Source organism: Epinephelus moara, chromosome 2 (genome assembly GCF_006386435.1).
Source record: "Epinephelus moara isolate mb chromosome 2, YSFRI_EMoa_1.0, whole genome shotgun sequence".
NCBI classification, from domain to species: Eukaryota; Metazoa; Chordata; class Actinopteri; order Perciformes; family Serranidae; genus Epinephelus; species Epinephelus moara.
The window spans coordinates 40,240,304-40,260,358 of record NC_065507.1 but is presented as its reverse complement, the minus strand read 5'-3'; positions in this window follow the sequence as shown (position 1 = coordinate 40,260,358).

Below are 20,055 nucleotides of genomic sequence, written 5' to 3'. Positions count from 1 at the left end.
TTGGATTTTTCCATATTCTGTCTTGTGTTTGTGTTACTGGTAAAGGTTAGAATTGAGCACTTGAAAGTGTTTCTTGAAAAAGTTTCTTGAAAGTGTTACTCTAAAAGGTCAGGTAACGGAGAGAAAGTAGATTGCAGAAATTACTGTTTGGACAAAATAAATGCAGACAGTGGAAGTGCTTTCTGATATCTGGGTTGGTATACAGAAACCCGAGTAAAACTTGGGTCCTTTTTGCATCAAACTTGAATGAATTAAGTGTCAAAACGTGATTTCAGCTCTCAGATGAGCACTGCTAAGATCTCCTGAGTGAGTGAGTGACCAGATGTGATGGCTGGTATTGATAAGAGTTCAAAGAAATTGTTCTAAGTTTAACATGAGACTCAAAAAATTCTTAGTAAATAGTAGGACTCCTCCAAAAATAATGTAGCAGGGCTGCATCAGGAGTCATCAGTGTCATGCACCAATAAATCTCTCTGAAAGATGTTAGTTGTATCCAGCGTTATATATCATTTAATCAGTTCATTAAGTCACTTAATCATTCTTGGAAGGGCTATTAAAACAACAACAAAAACTGAATTTAATCATAAAAAGCAGTGCTGATATTGTATGTTTTTATATAGCATATAGTTCAATCAGGAGAGACACGTTTTTTGGTTCAGAAAGAAAATATTTAATTACAAATGCACATGAGGATGAAATGTGAAAAGTCTTCGGCGATTAGACCCTTTTGAGATGGAGAGCTATAAGGAGGGTGATGGATCCGTAGCCAATTAGGGAAACCCCCCCAAAACAGTGAAGGAGTGAGAGGGACGACAAACTGACGTGAGGCAATCCTTACCCTACCAGGAGGCAACAGGCTTCTAACGAAACAAGCAGATAAAGATTAGTAGGGAATGCATTGCAAAAGAAGCATGAACAAACTGAACGAGGAAGCAGTGAATGTGAATGAACAGATTTGAAAGCCTGCATGACTCCTGAATGGGGTAATTTAACCTTGATGAGAACATCTGGTCGGGATGAGACTGGGACAACAAATGGGGAGCTGCTATCTAGAAAACAGGGGATGTGATATGAGCATGGAAAGGAAGTGGCAGAGGGAGGCTTGGATAGGTCTAACCACCGAGATGAAGCTAGGGGTGAAATGGCAGTGGCAGGGTATAAGGTCATATGGCAGAGGGGAGGCTAGGGATGGGCATGATTCTGGAGGCCAGGGGTGTCTATATGTTGAATGAAATAAAAGGTCAACAAGGACCAACAGAAATGAAAGATTGTAAGACCAAACATAAATTAAGGTCAGAAGACCAAACTTAAGATAATGCAAACAAAAGGCAAAGGTGGGGCGACCAAACATAAAGTCAGCAATTTTCAGCATGACAGCAACAGAAATTAAGGGTCTGATGACCAAACTGAGATTAACGTGACGGATGCGAGGTCCTAGTGACCTGGGCCTATGTATGCAGAAAATAATAAAAGATCAATAAAGACCAAACGTAAATAAAAGGTCATAAGACCGAACGAAAATTAAGATCATAAAACCAACTCAAATAAAATGGTGAAAGTAAAATAAGGTCCAGCGACCAAAAAGAAATTAAAGTCATCTTGACAAACAGAAATTATGGCCCGTCGGCCAAAAAGAAATTACCGTGTATAAGCATGAGGTCCCGTAGACCTGGGTGCACAAACTGGAGTCCTGAAGACCATCAGTAGAACAAAATAAAAGGTCAGAAGGCCGAACAAAATAAAAGGTCACATGACCAAAAAGAAACTAAGGTCGGAAGACCAACTTAAATAAAATGGATAAATTAAAATAAGGTCCGACAACCGAACATAAATTATGTCCGATATGACAAACAGAAATTAAATGGGTCCTACGACCAAAGAAAATTAAGTGTTGCAGGGGAAACATTCTGAGGCGGTCCAATGACCTTGGTGTGGTGCATGAGGTCCACAGACCATGAGGGGCATTTGCATGAGGTTCCGAAGACCAGGGGTGTTAGGGCATACAGCATAAGGTCTCTTGGGCCATGATGGGGCATTTGCATGAGGTCCTGAAGACCGAGGGAGGCAGAGCATAAAGCATGAGGTCCCACAGAACATGATAGAGCATTTGCATGAGGTCCGAAGACTGAGGTTGTTAGTGCATACAGCATGAGGTCCCACAGAACATGATAGAGCATTTGCATGAGGTCTGAAGACTGAGGTTGTTAGTGCATACAGCATGAGGTCCCACAAACCGTGATTGTGCATTTGCAAGAGGTCCCGAAGACCATGTAAATGAGTGAGAGATAAGGCGAACGAGGTAAAAGGAAATGAACCAATAAAATTGCATTAATTCACGGCCAACTTGAATAAATGAATACAGCAGAATATGTCCCAGGACCAGCAGATAGAGAATTGGCAGATAGAATTTGTGATTATATAACCAGAATGGAATATTCGTGGGTGATGCATGATTGAGGATTATAAAACGATAGATGAGCAGTAGCGGATGAGCAGGTGTTCGTGCATGCAGCATGTAGTTAGAGGGCCACGGATGACTGAGCAAACGGCATGAGAACGCGTAGAGCATGGGTATTGAGGGAACGCGGGATAAATGACAGCCATCCTAACCAAACTGAGACAGACAGAATTGGAAACATGAACAAGTGCAAGGAACATAGGACTGCACAACAAGCAAATTTCAGGTCAGCAAAGATGCAATAGCAATAAGATAACCAAACAGAAATGGCAAATGGCTGATGCATGACTGTGGCTCCATCGAATATAAAGGTGGGCAATAGGACAAACCATAACTGGGATTTGATTGAAAGTAGCAGAAGAGGAAACTACGAAAGACCACCACCAGCTATTTGAATGAGTTAGTGAGAATTTGTGGAGCAGAAATTTGATTTATGTGCTAGAATGGGGCCATACCTAGCTCCCCCCAAAAACCAGTGGGTACATGCTACCCACTCAAAATACTGCCCTGGCAATTATTGTGGCAGTTGGAATTATGATGATTGACGTAGGGTCACCAATGGCCAGAACAGCTTGAAAAGGTCAGATGGCCATGCTACTGGTTTTATTTGGTAGAACTGACATAGTTAGGTGTTTGTGTTTGCCCTGGTTTAGCATGAGTAGGGGAGAGTCTGCTGTCCGCGAGGCTACTTGTGCAATTTAAAATGCCCAGCTTGTGCTAAACATTAGCATGATGCATTTGTGGGGAAAAAGTGTCCAGAAAAGACCAGTTATGTCTGATAATGCTGCGAGTGATAGTGAAACTGATTGTGAACTTGCATTTGAAAATGTCGCCACTTAGCCATAACCAATGCATGTTTCAGGTGTGTCTTGAACCAATCATGCTTAGCAGCACACCAAGGGGCCCGCTGCTGACAGTGTGTTTGAGGAGTAACATTGTGCTGCTGCATGTTTGATCCCTGTCTTTGTATGTTATTTTGATCACTTTTTTTAAAAAATGTATTTATTTGTTTTTAAAGAGATGAATTTATTTATTTATTCATTTATATATTTTCTTTCTCCCTGTATTGCTCAGCCTTAATAGATATTACCAACACTAATTGGGAAGTGCAAAGCTAGATGGATCTATCTCAACAATAAGTGGATCAAGATTATTGCCCAATTAGATGTAGTGGGTCCTATGATAAAAGGATTAGAGATTGCATGGGCATCTTTGAGTGTATGCTGACTGGCTACATTTCCCCTGCAGGCAGTCGACGAATGATGCTCTGGATCACTGCTAAATACGAACGGAGTGTCATGGCGCAATGATGCCATGTGCATGAGGGGGCGATCACACAGCTACTTGCTGAGCTCAAATGAGTTGACAACTACTATGATCGGGCTGATTAGAGGCTGCCCTGCATACTGCTCTGCATGACGGGATTGAGGCATGTTCCGGGCCCGATTCATGGATGACAACGTGAATGGTGAATCTGAGATGGATATAATTGTGAAGGACAGCTTGAATTAAGTTAGACCATTTACGACTGGTAACCAGAAGTGATCGGTATGCATACCACTGAACTGCAGACAGACTGGAAACATGACAATTAAAAATAGCGCAAGGGTTGAGAAAACACCTGGAGCGCCGTCGGGAAGGAGCTGCTTGCGAGGACCTCTTAATAGAATAGAATAGAGCGAACCAGATGATTGAGCCCCAGCCGTCATGACCATGATGTGTGTCAGAATGGTGGTTCAAAACATCATTGCTACTAGGTGAAATAAATCTCACTAAATAAAAGCCCTGCAGGTGCGGACTTACTGACCCTTTCTTAATGTGCATGTTAATCAACCATGGTGGAGGGAGCCCACAACGTGCCAATGGCTGCTTCTGTATTACTGTCCATATAATGATGATAATAATAATAATAATAATAATAATAATAATAATAATAATACATTGTATTTGGAGGCGCCTTTCAAGGTCACCTACGGAGCATGGAAGAAAAGATCAGTAAGACATCATTAAAACAAAACATCAACATAGGAACAAATGTAGGCTAGTGCACAGTGTCCAGAAGAGTGAATGCCAATATAGTTGGATGAGAACAGGGGTGATGAGGTCAGATAATTAGATACAGGTGATGATCCAGGCGGCCAAGTTCTAAATATGATAAATGACGAGAATCAGGCAGATGGAGGTAATGGTACTGCCGTAGATGCTGCCATACTTATCCTTTGAGTATTTAAAAAAAAAAAATTTTTTATTTTATTGCCACCTGATGAAACAGCTGTTGTGAGAGCACGTGCATACTGTAGACACACTGTGCTTCCTGAAAGAAAGGGAATACAAATGGAGTTAATTGTTTAACTTAGGTTCAGGAGCAGGACCACACCTCAACCACTCCTCTAATCACCTGACTAATGTATATATGTCACAATCTGTAATTGGGGAGAGCCTATGACTTTGTTTATATTTGCTTTTTTTTTGTGTGAACATATTGTGGTGTGTTGTGCCAAATAACTCTCCCCAACACAGCTGTGGTGCATCCCATATCAGTGAAGACACACCGGTATGAGGTTTCCCCAATCAGTAGCCGGCATTCTGATTGGACTGAGGAATTTATATAAGGCCAGAGGATCTCGCACAGCGGCGGTGTTTTTTTGTCCTCGAGTGGCAACAGAGAGAGGAGACTGCCTGTGAAGAGCAGCCCAGCCGGTGAGAGCAACTGCGGGCATATGGAGGGACTACGCATAGCCTGCTTCGAGCAGAACCATCCCGGCCAGAGTGGAGAGGCAGCCAGCTGAGGGATTGAGCTCTACGGACCTGATATGCTTCAAGCCTTATTGGCACCAGGCGAGTGTATCTCCAAGCCAGTTCCCTAATTTATATGATCTGTTATTGGTGCACACATGGGTCTTTTCTGATCTCAAGCTGATAGGAGCAGTCACCGGGGATCCAGGGAGAGAGAGTGGTCTGCAGACGGGCGGACCTGATATGCTCTAAACTCGTTGACACCAGGCGAGTAAATCTCCAGCCATCTAAATTAACATTGTTTACTCTTGGTACACACAAGGTTGTTCCCTCTATTCCCCAGTTTCACCGCGGGCTCAAGAGACGGTCCCAACTCAGCCACGCACAGCCACGCACTCAAGATTCCCTCCCCAAGGACGCACGGAGCTGGAATTGGCCAGTGCACAAAAGTATAGGGGTAGTACCAAGGACTGTGCACTGGTGCCCCCTGCTGGTTGTCCCAACACTAGACATTTTCTTAATTCCCTTTTTCTAATTTCTAATGATGGCCATCTTTTAAAAAAAACAAACTGTACAGTGACTTTACGTCTTCGTGGTCTGTGTATTCTTGTGATCCAGAGATCTTAAAGAACCTTGTGACATATATACCAGCACAGCGCTACCACAGGCCTGTCAGATCTCTCGAACATTGGCGACCCTACTGTAATGATCGCTGCCTACCTGAGGGTTAAATAGTGACGTCACGTCCGCTTTCGCGGCTCCCTCTGTAGGTTTCGGCGGGTATTATGGGGGGAGGTGGTTTGCTGCTGCTTGGCCCTCCGAGTTCGAGTCCTCGACTAGGGTTGTCACGATACTAAAATTTCAAACTCGATATCGATACCCAGGAAAATATTCAATACTCGATACCATTTTCGATACAGCAGCAAAAATTAAGAGGCATGTCATTTTTTAAATAAAGATCAGAACAGTAACATCAATGATAACAACAAAAAATCCCCCCAAAATAAATAACAACCAGAAACAAGATTTGTCCATACAAATGTATTTATCTACAGCCCTGTTTATTTTCTGTGCTTCTGGTGAATTGGCACCATATTTTCGTTGCTGATCAAATAGAGATGGTAGTTTAGGCTCAGGATGCTCCTGTTTCTACCTCACTATGTCATCAGAGAACCAGGGGTTACGGGAGAAACCAAACGTTTTTGGGTTTTTTTCAGCTTCAATCTGTGACTTTACAGCTAACATAACTTTCAGACACACATAATTGCGTTGTCCTGTTAAACTAACATTGTCTACTAATGTTACAGATGGGCATGACTGATAAAGTTTTCTGCTTAGCTCCCACATTAACGTTAGAAGTTATATTTTAGTCCGATGCTGGCGACACCAGCTGCTCAGCTGCTAGTGAGGGGAGGGGCTGTACTTGCCATCTGCAGCGTGCTGTGTTCACTTCACTAAATATTTCCAAAGAGCGCTTTTTCCTTTATCATACTTGACCAAAACTGGCTGCTCTGATCCTCCTGCAGCCACACTGGCCATATTACAGCAACAGAAATGTGTGCATGCATGCACAGCGACGACAACAAGCCGGGTTGCAGCGAGGGCTCTGTGCCTGCCAGACGCTGCCTGCACAGCGCGTGTCCGTCGGACCCGTCGCGCGCACCTGACAGGCGCTGAGGTGGCGTGCACTGTTAGTATCGATACTTTTGTAAATTAGTATTGTATCCGGATACAGCGTTTGAGTATCGATACTTTTCAGAGTATCGATACTTTTGACAACCCTACCCTCGACGCAGAGTCACGCCCTCCCTCGTCTGCTCTGTACGAGCTGTAATCCGTGATCATCGCCACTCTAATTTGGGGGCACGAATGGTCTAAAAAAGGCATCACTATTCACTCTGACAACACAGCAGTAGTAGATATCATCAATAAAAGCCGTTCTCATTCCCCAGCCATCATGCCATTCACACGCAGACTTACTCTCATCTCCGCTCAGCATCAATTCATCCTCCGTGCGTCTCACATTCCCGGTCACAACAACGCCATCGCTGACCCACTTTCCCGCTTCTCTTTCCAGAAATTCAGACACTCGGCTCCAGACTTGGATGTCCATCCCACACCAATCCCACCGTTTTCAGCAACCATATTCAATTAAATCCTCATCTGGCAAATCTCACTCGCACCTCCCAAAAAGCCATCCTTAACAGTTTAGCACCAAGCACGCTATCTTCTTACCTCACCAGCTGGAATTCTTTCAAGAATTACCACGCCACTTATCATCTACCATTCCCCTCTCTGGACGCCATGTCCATGTGCAACTTCATCACACACTGTCACACTGTAACAAAGATCCGGGCCTCCAGCATACAAACATATCTGGCTGGTATCAATTTATTCCATAAATTATCCACCGGCCTCCCTTGTCAGTCAATCTCGCACTCTCACATCACCATGCTAATCAAAGGCTTACGAAAGCACGAACCAGCGCTGACAGCCAGACGCCTTCCTCTCACCTCCGATCTGCTCTGCCGCTGCATATGCACTCTGCGCTCCGGTTACATTTCTCCCACAGTCGACTTAACACTGGAATCAATGTTTCTACTCGCTTTCTTCGGATTTCTGAGGTGCTCTGAATTTGCTCCAACCTCATCTGTCTACGATCCTTCCCGTCATCCCAGTCTATCCGACATCACCACTCACACTTCCGACTCGCCGATCAGTTAGGAGTATCCTTCCATCTTTCGCCTCAACTCCTTTCTCAGCCCGCACAAGCCACTGACCAGATACATCCACACCCGGCATTCCGCCCACGCTTCACCACAAGATCCCCTCTTCCGCACTGAAACAGGGAGGATGGCCACCCATTTCTGGTTCCAGAAACACTTCCATAATATCCTCCATCTCTCCGGAATTTCATCAGATCATTACTCATGCCATTCGTTCCGCATCGGCGCTGCCTCCTCAGCCGCCAGATCAGGAATTTCAGACCAAGTCATCCAGGTCCTCGGCCGCTGGTCTTCACAAGCCTATCAATCCTACATCCACAACAACCTCAATGATCTCCGTCTAGCACACGACAGACTAAGTCTCACTTAACCAGACTCTTTTGGGGGCTTCCTAACAGCACGGGCTCATCAGGACACGAGACAGAACCCCCACACTGAGTCTCTCCGCCCACATCTACACCTCACCCAGTCCGACCCTCCGATGATGTAATCTCCATCCTGTTCATTCATCTGCAAATCTGCACTCCCCCATTCATCACCACCTCATTCATAACCATTTCTCTGACAATTACATCTTCATTAAATCTTTAAACTGCATATCGTTGTGGTGTGGTCCTTGCTAGTGAAATAAATATGAGTGCTGCAATGAGGTATTTTTAATTGATTGTGCTAGAAGTATATTCTCGGTCACCTGAAAAACCTACACAACCCCACTGGAGAATTGCTGAAGGGCTTATGATTGAAATGATACAGGAAGTGTGGTAAGATAGCAGCATGATGCGTTATTATCTTATGAATGAAGACGAAGAGGAGAAATCGCTTAGCTTAAAGCGAATACCATTGAGAACGGAGGGCATATAGTGTGCCTGCTTAATATGTTTACTTTGATGAAACCCGCTATTACAGTATTACGGTAATTGTTTTCCGATTTAAACGGGGTTGACGGGAGAATTAAATAAATCACTTCATATTAATGATGCAGTGATAATATTGTCTGCAGCACTGAACGGAGTAGTAGGCTGATCAAATGAGACACACTTAACTTAACAGTGAGGGAGGCTGATGATCGGATGGCTTAAACCGCCGGCTCTCTTGCCGTGAGGGATTCCGGAGCTCCGGGGCTGGAGAGGCTGGAGACAGAATGAAGTGCTGGTTCGGGGTGGACACCAGCTGTGAGTGGACCGGTTGGCTGAGAGTGGTGACTGCTGCATGTGGAGGCCTGCGGTGATAATGACGATGACGAGGCGGAAGTGAAGCATGTCCAGGGACTGAAGCAAGGTGTGTGTGGAAGCTTGGCCGGAGTAAAGCCTGATTTATGGTCCTGCATTAAATCAACAACGTACCTACGTCGTAGGGTACGTGGCTATGCAGGAGGCTCGCCGTAGCCCCTGGCGTAGCCTGATGTGCACCTCCCAAAAAATGTAACTACACGTCGAGGCAACGCAGACCCAGCGCAGACCGAGAGGGCTGTGATTGGTTTGCTTGGTAGCAACGCATTTCTGGTTCTGTATTTCCAGATTGCGCCATCCCCGCCATCTTTAAACATCTTCTGTTGTGATGTAGATGTTGCAGTATTAACATAATTTCTTCGACATCCAACAACTCCAACTCCAGCAAGATTCTCTCTCTCTCGGTCGCCATTGTTCACTGTGACCGGAAAAGCCGTAAGCTAAACAAAGAATCAACTAGAGACGACGATAACCATTCAGGAAAGGAACGCAGCCCCCTACCGCTCTGGCGGTGAATTGCACCGCGACGAAATGGAGTGATGGAGAAGTTCGAAGGGTTCACGACGGCGTCACGGCAATGACATAGGTACGACGTAGGTACGCCGCAGGACCATAAATCAGGCTTAACGGGGGATGGCGCGTGGCAATCCGGGTGTACGTATGCAACGTGTCCTGGAGAAACAAATCATGTTACGTGTAGTTTGGGCCCACATCTTGAATTCGTACGCGACACTGAGCTCGAGACTGAAGAAGGAAACGGAGGCAGAAGAGCGCGTTGACAATACTTAAAAACAGGTGAAATTACCTGAACTGGAGGACTTGATGAATGAGAGATGATTCCGCTGCTGCTGAGGAATCGCACGAGGCTGTACAATCAGCAATAGACTGCAGGGAAAAAAGGTAAGGTGAGCAATTGTTGGCGGTGATTCTGCCTAGAATGACAACTGAAGCGACATAGGAGAGAACAGATTTAAAATCTCGTAGTGACAACCTGATTGGCTGATAAAGGTCGTGGCTAATTACGATAGGACAGCTAGAAGAGAGCATGCCCGGAGACAGCTCATTGGAGGAAGCAGTGGGAGTGAGAGAGGGAGAATTGTGAATGAATGAGCACAGAAAGGTCTTCCTGATCGAACTTGAGCTTCATCACTATTAACCTGTACACTGTTCAAAAAAAACAAACACTTTATCAGAACTCTACTTCAAGAAAACATTTCATTGTCATGGAACTAAGCAAACACCAAGGCAGTTAGACTTAAGTGATGTCAATCTGTCCATTTAGGAAGCTCAAGTGATTGTGAATCAGTTTCACCTGCTTTGGTGCAAATGAAAGTGACAACAGGTGCAATGGAGAGGAAAAAGCAGGACAATTCCCAAAAAGGGAATGGTTTACATGTGGTGGCCACAGACAGTTGCTCTCTCCTTATCCTTCCTGACTGATTCTTCACTAGTTTTGTGTCCTGTTAGTATCCTTGTCACTACTGGTAGCATGAGGTGGTATCTGCAGCCCAATCAGGTTACACAGGCAGTCCAGCTCCTCCAGGATGGCACATCCATACATGTGGTCGCAAGAAGGTTTGCTGTGCTCAGAGCCCAGTACTGTGCAGCTTGACTGGCATTCACTAGAGAACACCAGAATTGGCAGGTCTGCCATTGGCGCCCTGTTTTCTTTACAGGTGAGAGCAGATTCACACTGAGCATGTGACAGGCCTGAAAGAGTCTGGAGACATCGTGGTGAACATTATGCTGGTGTAACATTATCCAGCACGACTGGTTGGGCAGTAGGTCAGTGATGGTCTGGGGAGGCATATCCTTAGAGGATTGCACAGACCTCCATATAGCATAGCCAGCAGTACCCTGACTGCTGCCAGGTACTGGAATGAAATCCTCAGAGCGACTGTCGGACCTTAAGCTGGTGCAGTGGGCCCTGGGTTCCTCCTGGTGCAGGACAATGCGTGTAGGTAGTTCCTGGATGATGAAGGCATTGATGCCATTGACTGGCCTTCTGGTTCCCCTGACCTAAACCCAATTGAGCACCTAGGTATCGGTGCATTTGATGTTGCCAACTACCGCCACAGACTGTCCAGGAGCTCACTAATGCCCTGACCCAGGTCTGGGAGAAGATCCCCAGAAGAATCGAAAAGTAAACAGCCAAGATGGCAACTGCCAAAGGAGGCGGTGTCCATTAAATTTAGCTTTGGAAGAAACAAACGCTAAGCCAACTACACTTATCTTTTTCCTTGGGAGAGGAACAGAAGACTGCCCTAGAAGCCGTCGTTTCCAGGAAGGACGTTTTTGCCGTTTTGCCGACGGGATACGGCAAAAGCATAGTATATCAGTTAGCCCCACTAGTCGGCAAACCAATGGGGCTTACTGCAGTGAATACGTCACCTTGTTTTTTGCTCTGATTGGCTATTGTGTTATCCAGTGCCTCAGTTAGTGCCGCCCCTTGGGTAGGAAGGGTGTATGGATGAGGGCAGACTCTGGAGGTATTTTTGTGTCTTTTTGTTGCAATCATATAAAACTGTTTTGAGAGCATATTTCTTGAACTGCAATCAAAAATCAAGTTTGTAAGTAAAAACGTATGATCATTTTGCTTATAAATCAGTCTTCTTTGCTTGAAAGTTAAAAAGTTTTGCTTGCAGATCAGTCCTCTTTGCTTGCGAGTTATAAACATTTGCTTGCAGATCAGTCCTCTTTGCTTGCGAGTTAAAGTTTTGCTTGCAAGTTCAACTGCACTTAATGGGCGGGGCCTACGCTGATGGATGAGAGAAGAGTTTCTATTGGTGGGTTTGATGTGGTTCCATACAGTCAAGTCAAGTCAAGTCAACTTTATTTATAGAGCACATTTAAAAAACAACTCACATTGACCAAAGTGCTGAACATATAAAAAATAAAAAATGAAAAAATACAGAAGAAAGACAATAACACAAAAACCAGAGCCATAGCAGCAACATACATAAATACATAAATCAAGGCACAAATAAGCACAGAGTGGGAGATTAAAATATCATGTCAGGGGGATACAAATGCCTTTGAGAAGAGGTATGTTTTGAGCCTAGATTTAAACGAGTCAATGGAAGGGGCAAATCTGATAGAAGGGGGGATGCTGTTACAGTGTCTGGGGGCTGCGATCGTAAAGGCACGGTCACCCCTGTGTTTAAAATTGCAGCGTCGTACTGCTAGGAGCCCCAGGTCAGCCGATCTGAGGGATTTGGAGGTAGTATAGGGGGTTAAAAGTTCTGTGACGTAGGTGGGGGCCAGACCATTCAGGGATTTATATACAAACAGAAGCAGTTTAAAATAAATTCTGAATTGAACGGGTAGCCAGTGGAGAGAGGCCAGGATGGGGGTAATGTGGTCTCTCTTACGGGTTCCTGTTAAAAGTCTGGCTGCAGCGTTTTGTACCATTTGTAAGTGGGAGAGAGATGATTGATTGATTCCGGTGTACAGTGAATTGCAATAATCCAGGCGGGTGGAAATGAAGGCGTGGATGAATTTTTCTAGGTCCTTGAATGTCAGGAATGGCTTGAGTTTTGAAATGGTGCGGAGTTGGAAAAAAAACTGGCTTTAACTACTGAATTGACCTGATATCCAACTTGAGTGGTGAATCAAAAATGAAACCAAGGTTTTTGACGTGAGGTTTGATGAAAGTGGATAGGTTGCCAAGACTGTTGGATATCAGGTTGATGTTGTCAGAGGGGCCGAAGAGAATGATTTCTGATTTACTGTCATTGAGTTGAAGGAAGTTTGCTGCCATCCAGGACTTTATTTCATTAATGCAGTTCTGGATGTTGGTGAGTTTGCACTGGTCGTTAGGTTTGAAGGGAAGATAAAGCTGGGTGTCGTCAGCATAACAGTGGAAGAAGATGTTGTGTTTTTGAATGATTTGACCAGGGGGGAGCATGTTTATGGAGAAGAGAATGGGACCTAGGATTGAACCTTGTGGGACACCGCAGGAGAGGGTAGCTGAGGGGGAGGAGAGTGAGCCAATGTTTATGGAGAAGCTTCTATTGTTGAGGTAGGATGTGAACCAGTTCAGAGCGGTGCCATTAATACCAGAGCCATGGTGGAGACGGTCTATTAGTATGTTGTGGTCTATTGTGTCAAATGCTGCGCTGAGGTCGAGGAGAATGAGGATGGCACAGTTACCGGAGTCGATAAAGAGGAGCAGGTCATTGTAGACTTTTAATAGAGCGGATTCTGTGCTGTGGTGAGGCTTGAAACCAGATTGAAATTATTCCAGGATGTTGTTATGGTGTAGGTAGGGGAGCAGCTGATTGAGGATGGCCTTTTTGAGAACTTTTGACAGAAATGGTAGTTTTGAGATAGGTCTGTAGTTGCTGGGTAGTGTGGGAAGTGTTCAGAAGTGGCTGAACGACTGCATGCTTGAAACAGGTTGGGACGGTGCCAGTGATGATGGAGCTGTTGATGATGGAGAGGATGCTTGGACCAGTGACTTCAAAGACATCCTTCAGGAGAGCAGTGGGGATAGTGTCAAGAGGACAGGTTGCTGGTTTCATGCTGGTGATGATGTGTGAAAGGGTGGATAGAGAGACGGGTTGGAAACAGTCCAGTTTGGATGAACAGACCAGCGAAGCAGCTGGGTTTTCGGTGGGGGGTTGAATGCTTCTCCTGATGGCTTCCACTTTATTAATAAAAAAGTTTAAGAATTCTTCACATTTGGCGGGGGACACAACAAGGCTGGTGTTGGGTGGAGGAGAGATAACGGAGTTTATGATGTTGAATAGGACTTTAGGATTACGGAAGTTATTGGAGATTAAAGTGGAGAAATAATTGGTTCTTGCAGCCTTAACTGCTTCCTTGTAGTTGTGTAAGTGAGTCCTGAGTATTTCAAAAGAGATCTGTAGTCTGTCTTTTTTCCATTTTCTCTCTGCTTTTCTGCATGATCGTCTGAGAGTACGGGTGTTGTCACTGAGCCAGGGTTGAGTTTTATTTTTGGGTTTTCTGAGTTTGAGTGGGGCAAAAGAGTCCAGGATGTCGGCACAGGTTGAGTTAAACCGGTAGATCAACTCATCTGTGTTCAGGGATGATGACAGAGGGGCCTCAATGTTCCAGGATGATGAAAATGATAGAAATGCCTCGGTGAACTGTCTAACTGTGGAGGAGGATATTGTGCGGGAGTATGAAGCAGATGATTGAGGTTTAGGATCCGGCTGAAATATGGTGGAGAACTGAATGCAACGGTGATCTGAGATCCCCAACTCTTCTACAGCCAGAGAGGGAGTGGTCAGGCCAAGTGTAAAAACTAAGTCTAATGAGTGACCATGGTTATGGGTTGGGCCTGACACCAGTTGCGTGAAGTTAAAAGACTTCATGGTACGGAGAAATTCAGTGGCTTTGGTGTTAGATAAAATGTCCACATGAAAATTAAAATTGCCAGTGATTAAGATTTTATCATGCGATACAACAACTGAGGATAAAAACTCAGAGAACTCAGTGAGGAAGGTGGCATCCAGCCTGGGGGGACAATACACAACAGCACACAGGACTGGGCATGAGTTACTGGTTTTAAACATCAGCACTTCGAAACTGGAAATGACGTCAGTGGCTATGGGGTGCAGTTAAGAGAGTCTCTAAAAATTGGGCCATTGGGCAGAGGGGAGCTATAAAAATCATAGTGAGGGGGACATGTTTCCAGGAGTTGGGTGAGTTCACCAGGTTTCAGCCATGTTTCCACTAAAAATAAGAAATCCAGGTGGGAGGATAAAATAAAGTCATTTAAAATGAAGGTCTTATTTGAGAGGGATCTCACATTTAAAAGAGCCATGTTGCAGATGGGAGGTGGTGAGGAAGCAGGGGCAGTCCGTTTTATGTAGGAGAGGTTATTTTTATTTACAACATTAAAAATGGTATGAGGATGGAGAGGATGATGTCTATTGGTGATATGTACAGGCATAGGTAGAGGCTGAACAGTAGTGAAGTCAGACCACAAGGGGGAGGTGGACTGACATGGATCAACAGACTTTGTTGCTCCAACAGAGGAGTTGGCTTTCAGACAGCAGAGGGGGCTAGTGAATGAAGCAGTTGGCTGTAGTGACACCATAGAGGAAGAAAAGGGGGAACCAAGTGTGTGTGTGACGTCAGATGAAAACAGTCATTCACGTGGGGTGTATTGCACAGCGAGTTGAATGTTGATGGCTAACAGCTGGGAGCCCTGTTTGTTTGGGTGAATCCCGTCGGCCTTCAGGAGAGATTTGCGGTTCCAGAAGAGATTAAAATTTTCAATGAAAGTCATATTGCAAGCCCTGCACGCGGATAGAAGCCAGTGATTGAGATAGTGGACTCTGCTGAAACGCTCAGTGCCATGGAACAGTGGGGCAGTGGGACCGGAGATGAACATAGATTTGCTGGATTGTTTTAAGAAATTAAAAAAGTTGGCGAAGTGAACCTTTGTCAGCTCAGAATGCTGCCGAGTGGAATTGTTAAGCCCCCCATGTACAATGAAATGATTTATGGAGGCCGGGAGTGAAGGCAGAATATTCTGGAGCTTTTTCAAGATGTCGGGAATTGTGGCATCGGGAAGACAGAGAGTGGTGGTGTTGAAAAAAATGGACAGTCCTTATTACAGAGTCGCCGATTATCAGCGTGGTGGGAGCGAAGAGTGGGCGAGGGGGTGATGGGCGAGTGGCATCTACAGAAGAGGGGTTCATCCCCCGCTGTTTGCTATGCTGTCCTGCGGTGGACTGGGCAGCAGCAGCCGCCGAGGCAGAAAGCGGAGAGGAGGAGGAGGAGGCAGCAGCGTTAGCCGCCGGGGGGACCGGAGCCTCGAGCATGCCTCTATGTGGCCTCACATGGACGGGGGACCAAGGCAGCGCTGACAGAGGCTGAGTCAGAGAGCTGCTTTTGGGGCAGGGAGTGAAATTAATTCCTACGGAGGTGCGTCGTTGAGAACCGACAACAGGAGAGGTGAGATGACTGGACATGATCAAGGGGAGCGCTGGAGATGGATCAGTAGACTCCAGAGCCAAAGAGGATGGGGGCGGAGGGGGGTCCTGTTCCTCGAGGCTGGAAAACATGTTAAAGGTGGACACCCCGTGGGCTTTATGTGGTGGAAGGCGATGACGAAGTTTTCAACTTCAAAACTACAGAGCAGGCTACACCCACGATTCCCTCTCTCCCACTGGAAACACTCGACAGTCAGCATTACTGCTACACCCTGGGGCATTGACGGTACTGACTGTTACACCGTCGAATAGTTCTGCCCTGGCAACAAAAGCAATCTACATGCACCAGTTCAAATAAAACATTCTTGCTATTACTAGGCCTACTCCACACGGACCCGTGTACTTCTGAAACCGTGTATTATTCTGTGCGATTTGGCTGTTTGGCCACACGCAACTGCACTTTTGGGCCCCCGAAACCACGTTTCTTTGAAACCGGAGTCCAGGTTGAAGTTTTTGGAAGACTCCGGTGCTGCGGCCGTGCTGCCTGCTCTCTCCGGTTTTATGCCAGACTCGGCTCCTTTCAAAGACTCCTTGCGAAGCACTCCTCCGGGGTTTTTTCGGACCTAATTGTATTGTGGAGTTTTGCACAGCAGCGACCGGATCTTTGCTCTCAAACCACAAAAAAATGTGATGGCACAACAGTCTCCTTCAGTACATTATTCTATGCTTTCTTTTGATTTTCACATTGGCTAGTCATCCTGTTTAATTTGTCTTCTGATTAAATCGGAACCGTTGAAACAAGTTGTAGGAAGCCTCTGCAAGTAATTGGTTGCTGGCAGACACTCTGTGCTGCAATAAAATGGTTAATCAGCAGTGCCGTGCACTGTAGAGCCGATGCGCTGCTGGTTCTGCCGGCCTGAATAGAATATAATGTCTATAGCCTTACTGTTGTGTACAGCCTTTATAGACTGAGCTGAGTAGTGATGCGCGGGTCGACCCGTAACCCGCGGGACCCGCAAATGGACCTGCGGGTCGGGCAGCAGTGATCGTCTGTTAAATCGATCTGTAAATGATATTTTGACATTATTGGCTATTACTGTCATGGCATCCGAAGGTACTGATGCATTGAGCAGGTGACAGTCCGCGGCCGTTTTCAAAACACACTTGTGTCACGCACTCCAAAAGAAACTTGTTGAAACTTTAAACAATAATTTATTATACAAAACGGGGGAAACAAACATTGACAAAAACGGTTCCATAATTCATGTTAAATTCAAAAGATAATGAAAAAACAGCTACAAGTTAGAGGGAATAGTGATAAAGTGGTAAAACTTGGCATTGATCCGCAGCCTCAGACGGATGTGCTCAAGTGTGCCGTGCACAAGCTCCGTTGGTAGGCGATACTATATTTTCACATTTTTAACAATGCAATTTAAAGGTAGGATCTGGAGGATTTTCAAACAAAACAAAATATAGACATATACAAATCCTGCTTAATCATCACCTATGGGCTTCTACTCATGTGTGGTGGTGACTCTGTTTGCAGAGCTCCTGCCCTTTAACTGTATTTTGATGTTTTTGTGAGCTCGGACCGCTTCTGGGCCAATGAGAGAGCGCAGGTGCCGTGACCGAGCGTGTCCCAGCGTGCACCAGCGCGAGCCTTGCCTGAACCTCTTCTGTGAAGCCTTCTTCCATACCTCCGGGCTCCATACACCCGGGAGAGTTGAGCCTGATAGGAGGGGCCAAATTTAAATGTGTGTTTACAAACAGCAACTGGAAAATCCTCCAGACCCTACCTTTAAAAGTTTTGATTTTTATTGATAACCTACATTTACCAACAACAAAAAGACTACATTTAGCACCAAAAAATATGTAAAAAAAATAAAATAAATAAATAAAAAAAAGTAAATAAAAAAACGAATATTGAATACCAAATTTTCATAACGAATACCTACCCATAGAAACGAATATTTGAATATCCGAATATTTGGGTACAGCCCTACTAAAATCCCACATCCTGTGTTAAATACAATGTATCTTAACTATATTTACAGTGAAGCTTGATACTGCACTGTGCACTTAGCCTGTATGTGAATGTTTACCATTGCTATGGCAACAAGTGACAGCTGACGTTAGCGTTAGTTAGCTAAGCTCAATCGTCCGACAAACAATAACCCATAAAATTATAATTCAACATATTTAAACAAAATCAACAACAGCTACCAACAGTTACAGTCCTTACAACCTTAGCTAATGTGTTGTCACAGGTTAGATTGTCAAAATTAAAGTAACAACAACTTAAATCCCTGAGGAACTACGCTAGCATTAGTGACGGTTGCATCTACTCGTATGCAGTTACCTTACGTTACAGTTCCCTCAAACAATATCACGAAGCACAATACAAACTATATAAACAAATTATCTATTAAGGGTAGACTACTGCTAAAATCTGAAGGTGCTTAGGTGACATTTACCCACCTGAAAGAATAAATGAAAACAAACAGTGATTTTGCTGGTCTTCAGTAGCTTTACTCTAGGTGTTCTGCCAACTGAAGAACGCAGCGCAAACCAACTGTTTATATACCCAGATTTGCTCTCGTGCCTTTAGTCAAATCTGTTATGCTTTAAATTGAATGGGGGGTATCTGTATGGTATCTGTAAAGATACAAAATCGATATCATATGCATAAAATAATGTCACAATTGAATGGGCAGATACACATAAATACCCTATATGTCACACTAACTTTATTTGTGAGCGTGCTATCTGCTCTCTTTGGATGACATATCCAGCTGCTCGACCTAACGACCAACGAAGGAGGCTGCTCCTGTTGCTAGCTACCCCAACTACACTACCATGAAAGTAGCAACGGGCCTGCCAAGGGAGGTTCTGGATCCGGCCTCCGTTGGCAGGCCTGTCGGTGCTTTCGTGGTAGTGTAGTTGGTTGTTCAGGCACCTCTGCTGTTGAATTAGGTCGCGCTACTTTTGTGGATCGGGTTGTTTTTATTTTCCGCACTTCCCTATTCTGGTTTTGACTCTGACTTCTGATTGGTTACAAGGGCCTTTCCGTTAGAAGTTACATCGCCACCTACTGCTTTGGCATGTGCATTACATCACTTGGTAGCGGATTTTGCAGTTTCGTGTGGATATCATATTTTTTATCACACCACTCGTGTGGACAAATTTTTTTTGGAAAACGGAGCCCGAAAAACTTTTTTTCAGAACTGATTTTCGCCTCACCTCCCGCAATGAATTTCCCGTGAACTACAGAACTCCCATGTTGCTTTGCAAGCGTACTAGGCTGATGAGTAGAATTTAAGAGACAGGCTAAATGACATGATGTTGCACACTCTTGTACAGTCGGTGGCGGCATGCACCTTTAAATTGTTTGCAATCCGCCAATAAACCGAGAGAAGAAGAAAAAAAAAATGACTGGCAAACAAAACTTTGATTTGCATTTTTTAATAAATCATTTTTTACTTGCAAGAAAACATTTTTTGATTGCAATATTGATACTTTTGGTCTCAAATCTCAAACCTACCCTGTTTGATTGAATAATAAAGAAACAAATGTAGCTCCATAAGACTCAAAATCTTTCTAGATTTGAGTCTGGATACCAGGCTAGATGTGTGATTTAAGTGTTCCCTTTTTTTTTGAACGGTGTATGTTTCTTTTGTATGTTCTCCTGCAACTTGATTTGTTGCTGTCAGATTGGTTCAGTCTAAGTGTATCTGGGGAATTAAGTGTCTTCTTGCTGGGACTAGCCTTAATGTTTGTGGATTTGGGAAATAAATGGAAATAAATTGATTTGGACACTTTTTAAAATAATATACTTTATAATCTTTCGGGGAAGGTATCAAGTATTTTTCCAGTCAAAAGGCTCAAGTCCAAGTGAAGTCACGAGTCACTGGTGTTAAAGCCCAAATCAAGTTGCAAGTCTTTTTTGTGAAGTGTACATTACATAGCAGTGCACAAATTATAGGCTATATATATATTAT